Genomic DNA, 9,148 nt, shown 5'->3' with positions numbered 1-9,148 from the left:
GATTAAATATAAGTCAAGAGCTGAAGTTAATTAATAATTTCATGAAGTAATAATAAATAAATACACTGAAGTAAAAAAAGTTACAGTCTACTTAAAACCAAACGGCTAAAATTATAAAACAAGGAACATGCTTTAGCCTGCTGGCACCTGAATAGTGATTATTTCTGAATCTGTAATGGAAACCGCTACGCCCATTTCAGTCGTGCAGCATAATATGAGTAGAGGTGCTGAGGCAAGAGGCACAGGGACCGATCACATCAAAATGATCCGGTGCATTCAAACCAATCTTAACAGAAGTATAGCTGCTCAAGCCCGTGGCCACGCCGTCATTAATTAGGATGTGGACGCGGCCATGCTGCTCAATGATATTCCGACTACGATAGCTAGGCAAAACCCAGAGCTGAGCATGGGCGAGAGCGAGGCCAAGAACAAGATAAGGCCGATATTCAAGAAAGGAAAGAGGGACCGTGGTCCACTGGGTATGTGAGATAGACTATTTTGTGTCATTTTTGAGCGGAGGCCCAGGCTAAAGCATGTTCCATGCTAAAAAATTGTTCAATCTTCATCGGCCGTCAAATTTAAAATGAATAGCATATAATTAGTTGATAGGTTTAAAAACTAATAGAAATAAAATATACAGAAAGTAATACTGGAAAAAACTTTTTTTTTCAAATATCAAAAGGGTTTTTTTATTTTTAAAAGGTATTTGGGATTATAATATATTACTTAAGCTCAGAACTTTTTGCATTTGCATGTTTATTTAGAGTAAGATAAAATACATATGTCGTGGTACAAATAATATTCGTTGACATAAAGTTTAAAATTACATTTTTATAACGCATATTTTTGCATAAGTAATTTGATTATTTTATTGCGTATATTATACAAATGTTATTGTATTTAATGCATTTTCTCTTCTGATATTATTATTTCACACTTTTTACTCATAGAAACATTTTGTTTGAAAAAAATAATTATACATAACTTTTGTCATTATTATTGCATTCTATTGTTTAATAACCTTGTAAAATACCTAGCAAAAAATTGCTTGATTATTCCTGTTTAGTACTTTGAGCTAATTAGGAATTATTGGTAAAAATAACGCAGTTTTATTGATATTTAAAATAATTAGCTAACAAATAAATAATAAGAAGATTATTATAGAATAGACTTTTCATATAAGGGGGAGTCTAGGAGTTGCATCAACTGTGGAGAAAATGAGAGATAATAAATTGAGATGGTTCGGTCATGGTATGAGAAGAGATGTGGCAGAGGCAGTGAGAGATGATATGAAGATGAATGTAGAGGGAAAAAGATGAAGAAGAAGACCAAAGAAAAAATTAATGGACGGAATAAAGAGTGATATGAGGATAGCTGGGGTGATTGAACAAGATGTAGAAGACCGAGCTCTATGGAGGTGTAGGACTAGGGTGGCCAACCCTATGTAGTTTAGAGGAGAAGGCAAAGATAAAGAAGGAGAAGAATTTTCATATTTTTATGTTTAATAATACGTTGTTATGTTTGTTTAAAATCATGATATCGGTGAAAATATTAAAATTGTATTATTTTTTTTTACATTCTAAAAAAATGATATGTTGTTTAACTAATGAAGTATTATAATATAGTATTTTTAAAACTATGTGATACGTATTCTCGTCGATAAATTCCGTTAAAAATTAGGACACTCGTGTTATTAAGGCCCCTGGATATCGACCATTTTTAAGGAGTTTTGTATAGGCAATATTTAAGAAAAAAGGGGTTTTTAATAAAATTCGAAAATGTCAATTATTTACCGATTAGTTTGTATAAGCTTCGTGGTATTATTTTTAATTTAAATCATTTTGTCTATAAGCAAAAGCCATTTTAGTTCATATAATATTACATTTTTTGTCCATCGCACAGGCTGAACCAGTGATCCGATAAGTAATCTGAAAACAGATTTGAATTTTTCATGAAGTTTACTTGAGATCGGTCAGCGTATTTTTTTGATATCTCATTCCTACTACACATAAAACACATTTGAACATTTTATAAAATTTCAAATTGTAAAATACAATTTGGAATGGGTTAAAATAAAAAATTTAAAAAAATACTCTGACCGATCTCAAGTAAACTTCATGACAAATTCATATCTATTTTTAGATTGCTTATCGGATCGTTGGATCGGTCTGTGCGATGGACAACAAATGATGTGTTTTGGCTGAAAAAACAGTCTGTATCCAGGGGCCTTAAGCAAAAATAAAATATAAATCTGTTTTAGTCGTCTAATATTAAGATAAAAACATTTTAAAAATTGACAAAAGAAAACATATTACTGCTATATAAAAAATAAATGTGACAAATTATTTATTTACATTATTACATATGTATAATATTTTCATTAAAAACTTAATAATAAATATACAAAAATGGAAATAAATAAGCTGTAAAGTGTAAACTAAATTTAAAAAGCAATCTCTCGCGTTTTGATTTTTCTAAATGTTAGCATGCGCTGTAATTTCATTTTATTCGAGAAATTACTTTATGTTGAAAATTAATATTCGTGGAAATCTGCATAATATTACTATACTGTTACTATACATACATTCCGTCAACGACCAAACCGATTATGCAAAATTTAATTTTGTGTACGTGGAAATTGTATTATAACATACCAAATGCATTTATTCAGAGAGAAATAAGAATTTAATGAAAAAACTGCTATATAACTGTAGAAACACTTGTTATTCAGATTTAAAAAGGAGAAAGAAGTATTTTATTTTTCCTTTTTTAATTTAGTGAGATTTCGGAGATATTTTAATACGAAATCACAGCATTTCGCTTGATTCTTGTTCAAATAACATCACACTAGAAAGAACTCAAGATTAAATAATACAAATGAAGACCGTATGAACCATTTACTCGTTTCTTTTAATCCATTTGTATCAAGTATATGCAACCCAACAAAAACACTCGTTAACTCAGTGTTTCAACATAAGCCTTAAAATACGTGATATAATATAAAAACTAAGTAAATACCATAATGTAATATATGTATTATACATCGTTGTTAATAAATAAAATCTGTCTACATATTAGATCAGCCATAAAAAATTGTAATTCAGTTTACTTGGCCGGAAGTCGAAGTTTGTTTTCCTGCTATATTCCTATTATAACAAGTGCTATTTTTACTAAGTCGAAAATAGGAAAACTAACTTTGACTTCAGACCAAGTAAACTAAATTTACATTTTTTCATGACACGTATACCGCTTACAACGTAAGATTTAAGGCATTTTTTCATTCCCCTCGTACTTGCTTGATTGTCATAATATAAATAATTGCATGCCAATCTGCTTGCTTAGTAATTTTTCTAAAATACTGGAGAAAATAAATAAAGTAAGAGTAATTGCATTTTTAGAAAAAAAAACTTTTATCTTAAAGTCAATTTGGTTATAGATCTAGTATAGGCACAGTGGAAGCTGTGCTATGAAATACTACTCAATTTTTATACAATGATTTAGATGACAGTAACAAAGGTTTAGCTGAAGCTTTAGACACAGTGAACCATGAATTGTTATTACAGATACTAATTTGTTTTGGAACAAGTATTTATAGTAAAAATTAATTTGAAAGCTACTTATTAAATAAAATTAAAAAAAGAATAAATTATGTTATAGCGTTCTCTGGGACCTATTTTGTTAATTTTGTTTATAAATTTGATTTGTAACAATAAAATGGATGGTTTTATGGAAACATATACTGACGATTCCTGCCTACATTTCTCCGATAAATCGTGAGAAGGGGTTAACATTACGACTGGATTAAACAGCGCGGTAGAAAATTAACACTTAATAAAGTAGAATAAAAAAGTATTTATGTCCTTTTCCAATAATAAAACAAATACTAATTTCCCCCTCAGGGGGACATTCAATGTTACGGGCTTAGCAAACCCGGGGCCCCGAGCTGTGGCGTAGGGAAAGTGGCGCTCCCATCGCCCAATACACCCAGTAGTGCATTGCAGAAGCCTTACCCTTACCTTAATTGGTTGGGGTAGTCTGGTCCACCAGATTGGGGGTTGAGTGCGGGGCTATCAACCCCGCCTTGTAAAAACTTAGTTGTTATGATACCATCAAATAACCAGCCTCGGACATGGAGTAATGGGTATAAGTTAGGACATGGACATCGGGAAACTGGACTTAACATCGCGACTTGGAACATGTTAAGCCTTTTTAGAACTGGAGCCTGCCAGAATCTTACAGATGTACTAGAAGCATATGGAATACATATCGCTGCCCTGCAAGATGGTCAGGGAATGGACAGCTAAAAGTTGGGAAATATATAATTTATTTCTTTGGAATGGAAGAAAGACATATTTTTGGGAGTGGCTTTGCTGTGCACGAGAATTTGGAACCATACATAAGAGAGTTCAATCCTGTATCAGAAAGAATATCAGTACTAAGAGTGGACACGAAACCTCTAAATATAGTATTAGTATGCACACATGCACCAACAGAAACAGGGGAAGAGGACATTAAGGATGCGTTTTACGAAGAACTGTCTCACACTTATGATAAACTGCCAGGGAACGTAATCAAATTAGTACTGGGTGACCTAAATGCCAAATGTGGAAGGGAAACACAGTTTGCTCCAATGATAGGAAGTGAAAGTATACACGAGTCAAGTAATGGAAATGGGCTTAGGCTCGTATCCTTTGCAGCGGCAAAAAATATGACAATAAGCAGTACAACGTTCCCACACAAAAAAATACATAAAGTCACATAGAAATCACCGGAAAGGACAACAGCCAACCAGATAGATCATGTACTTATTCAAAAGAGATTTCGTTCATGCATAAAAGACATACGAAGCTTTAGAGGAGCTGACTGCGACACATATCACTTTCTAGTAGTGGCAAAGTTTAAGTTGAAGCTACAAAGTCGCAAACGGCTAGAAAAAAGGAATAGTACAATTATTAATCTAGAGATGTTAAAGAATGAGGAAATACAGCAAAAATACTCAAAAAATGTTGGTGAGTATATAAGGAGTATTGAAATGAATGACATAGATGAAGACTGGGCCAAAGTTAGCAAAGACATTAAAAAAATTGCAGTAGAAAATATTGGAAAAGTAAGAAACAAGAAGAAAAAATGGTATAATGAAAATTGTCGACAAGCATTAGAAAAAAGGCGGATTGCCCGTGTAAATTATATCAATCTAGATAGTACAGACACAAAAGAAATATATATGTTAAAGAGAAAGATTTGTAAATGAATCATACAAAGAGAGAAAAGAAAGTATTTAAGTGAAATATTACAAGAGGCAGAAGGAAATTGCTCGCAGGGAAACGTTAAAAATGTCTTCAAGACTATAAAACAATACAAATTTTTCAACCCAAGTCTAAAAATCATTAAAAATCGGAATAATGAAATACTTATGGACCCTAAAGAAAAAGCCGAAAGATGGAAGGAATATTTCATAGAACTGTTGAATGCGGATATTCCAGTTAATTAAACGAGGAAGGAACTTCTGTATGGGGTCGAGCCTTTACCCAGGAAGAAGTTAACGAAGCAATAAAAAGTCTTAAAAATTGGATCGGATGAAATACCGGCTGAGCTCATTAAATATGGTGGAAAGGAGATGCAACACTTCCTCTTTAGGATATGTCAGAAGATTTGGAAAGATGAACGCATGCCAAAAAGCTGGAATGAAGCCATAATCATACCGATACATAAAAAGGGCGATAAGTCAATTTGTGAGAATTATAGAGGCATTTCACTGCTTAACTCAGCTTATAAAGTGGTTGCGAAAATACTATTAAAACGGCTAACACCATACGTAGAAGAAAATTTAGGTGGATACCAGTGTGGATTCCAAAAAGGGAGATCAATAATAGAACAGCTCGCTATCATAGGCCAAATAATAGAAAAAAAAATATGAATTTCGCCAAAACATCTGGCAACTATTTGTTGATTTTAAAAAAGCCTATGATAGCATACATCGACAAAGCCTCTAAAACATAATGGAGGAGTTCGGGATCCCACAAAAATTAGTGGCTTTGACAAAAATGTACATGGAGGACACACAGTATCAAATAAGGGTCGAACATACGGTATCAGAAGTGTTTGAAGTAAGAACTGGCTTAAAACCGGGAGATTCATTATCCCCTAATTAAAATCCTAATATCTCATATGTGTATTAACTTGATTTTTTTCTTGTAGAGTAGCCAAATCAATAAAACCATTCGCTTTTCCTAATTGTCAACCCGAAAAATTGTTTATCTTATGATTTTTTACACTACAATAGACGTACTAAAAATATAATAAGGGCCCAACCTCACAATGTTTTATAGATTGAGGTATAGTTGTATAATAATAAGATATTTCTGTCGTGACTACATTGGTAGAATAATGAATTTGATTTGATTAAAATGTTTTATTCTTAATTTTTATATATGCCATTGTTATCTAATTTTTGTTGTCTTCTAAAAGTAGGTATACAAAATATTTGTGTTGTTTTTATTATTTATTCGAATAGTCAACGAATGTGCACCTTAATATTATAATAACACTTTCAACTGGTGGCGTAGTTTGGTAAAGGAGAGTTTTCTATAGGGAGGATATCAAGCAAGATATTTAGAAGTATAGTTTTATTTTTAGTTATATCAAACGAAAAACATCACAAGGGTGGGATAAAAATATATAAATGCGAAAATAGATGCAATACAGTAAAAAGTTAACAGTAATTTACCAAGAACAGACGGAAATCAGTTGTTTATCCAATCGATTTATTTGTAGTCTAGAATATTAATTGACAATTGTTAGTATATTTCAGTAGGAATAGGTGTACTTAAATAATTTTTATAACGAGAGGATACATTTTTATTCTAGACACTGAAATATATAGTTATTACTTATTACTACACTACCATAAAAGAAAGCTGAATGTTAACAATATAAAATAATTAGAAGGTGGGTTATTTCGGTATATTAATTATGCTATTTAAATCATAATTAATGATGTAATAATAATAATATTACGTTATGATTATCATTTCGTAAAATAAATTTAGCATCCGTTAATTTTACCCTCTTGCAACCTTGCTAGGTCGTTAATTAAATGGGAAACTATTTTAAATTGATTGTTTAAGATGTACATTGGAAGCAAGAAAACCTGCACTGTCAGTCTTTACATTTTTCCTTTGTTGATTGTGCTGGGTTTTCGTGCTGCGTGCCCGACTCACAAATGTTTGTCCATTAAACAATGTTTTAATTAAATTAAATTTATTCTCGGAACTACCGAGCAGAGCGTTTGTATAAAAATGTCAACAAGCTAATTGGTATAACGCGTTTACCTATGTAAAATTCTAAAGTGCCACTTGCACGCTAAAGTAGTTAGCGACATGTAGAGATTTGCCTAATGTTTGATAATGTTCGGATCTAATTTTCCTAATGATAAATTCGAAAATAGCAAAATTAATATTTCATCTATTTTATAGGAAATCAAATTTAAAACCAATCCGATATTTTTTTTTCGGTAAGTAAAATGTACCGTACCGTATTCCTACGTTTAAAAACATTTCAATCAATCTTTAGGGTCATTTTCTCAGTTTAGGAATGAGTAAAATTGTTTAACTTTTAATCTTGTAAGGTACCTTAGATGTACGATTTCTGATCTATGGACGATATATAATAATTAATAACGAATTGGCATTTAGCCCGGTGGTAAAAAAAGTTATATTGGTAAACCATCTTGTTTAGTTGCTGCTTAAATCAAATACTTCGAAATTAATTAGTTTCCCTAATCTCTAATTTATCTGCGATTTCGATGTTGTTAATAATAAATATCAACCACGCATAATAAACAATATCAACAAATATTATTAACCTACTTAAGTTTTTTACCATTTTTTATTTAATCGTACCGGTTTTTTTGTGTTTGGAGGATTGATCGGTAGAGGTTTATACATCATATAAAATATTTGTGGAGAATTCTTTATTGCCACCAATTATTAAATTAAAAAGTTGATCAAAATGCTCTATTAAGAATACTGTAGTTACAGTATTCTTAATATTTTTATTTTTAATATAACATTTTTATTGTATTTAATATTCGGTATTCTTATGTTTATTGGTGTTTTTCAACATCTGCCATAGACTATTTAAATTTTAGATTTTAAATAAGAATATTTTAACAGTCCCCCCCCCCCCCAACAGATAATAACCTTTATTTTCATATTAATATTTTATGTAGTTTGTAAAATTGTTATGACTGTTTTCAAAATGTGTACGAAAATTATTCATAAGAAAACTGCATTACAGTTATGCAAATTTCAGTTAATCAAATTTCCACGAAGTCCACGTTATTTCAAGTTACTTAGAAACTTTATTTTTCTGTAGAAGGGCGTACCTTAATTATATGTACGCAGTACGCTTCAAATTAATTTTTAATTCTAAATTGGAGTTTGAAGACATCAAAACGCATTTTTGATTTTACATTTCTTGTGTTATAAAAAAAAACGTTTTTTTCATAAAAAATCGTAAATGTAAATTTAATCTAAAACTTGAGATGCTGCTGTAGTTGAAAATTCGTTGGACGAACTTGATTGGCATTCCATTCTTGTTATCGTCAACGAAATTGTACTTAACACACTGTAACTGTTCTGGGTTAAATTCCATTTACCATTAATTTAATGTATACCAAAAATGTACAGACTGTTATGATTTAAGTTGTTAAAGTTGTTGGCAAATTTGTCAAAACAGCGCGAAAAAAACTGTTTAAGTAGGTATGACATACCTACCTAATATTATGTTAATTAAAACGAGTGAACAAATTAATAAGCTAAGAATATATATAGATACACATTAAATACAAGACTTTATTTCATGCAGTTTTTTTTTAAATCCTTTTTTTTAATGGCAATTCGTGTGAGAATTGTGGAAGTATATTTCACTCGAAATATATTTACATTAACCGAGCCACTGCCACGTAAAGTACCATTGATTTTATAATATAGCTACCTACTCAAAAACCAATGACAGGTGTACAACAAGTATAAAATTCATGCTGTACGAATTGTATATACATTGCGGTAGAACCATTGCGGCATGTGTCGTTTTCTTGTAAAAGATTAATGTGACATGACGTGTAAAAGAGTATGTGATAAATTTT

This window comes from Adelges cooleyi, unplaced genomic scaffold, assembly GCF_023614345.1.
Source record: "Adelges cooleyi isolate 19-005CV unplaced genomic scaffold, UGA_ACOO_1.1 ACOO_flye_CR_arks_rails_tigmint_CR_PRNA_651, whole genome shotgun sequence".
Classification (NCBI taxonomy): domain Eukaryota; kingdom Metazoa; phylum Arthropoda; class Insecta; order Hemiptera; family Adelgidae; genus Adelges; species Adelges cooleyi.
The sequence above is the reverse complement of the archived record's forward strand: the minus strand, read 5'-3'. Positions refer to the sequence as shown.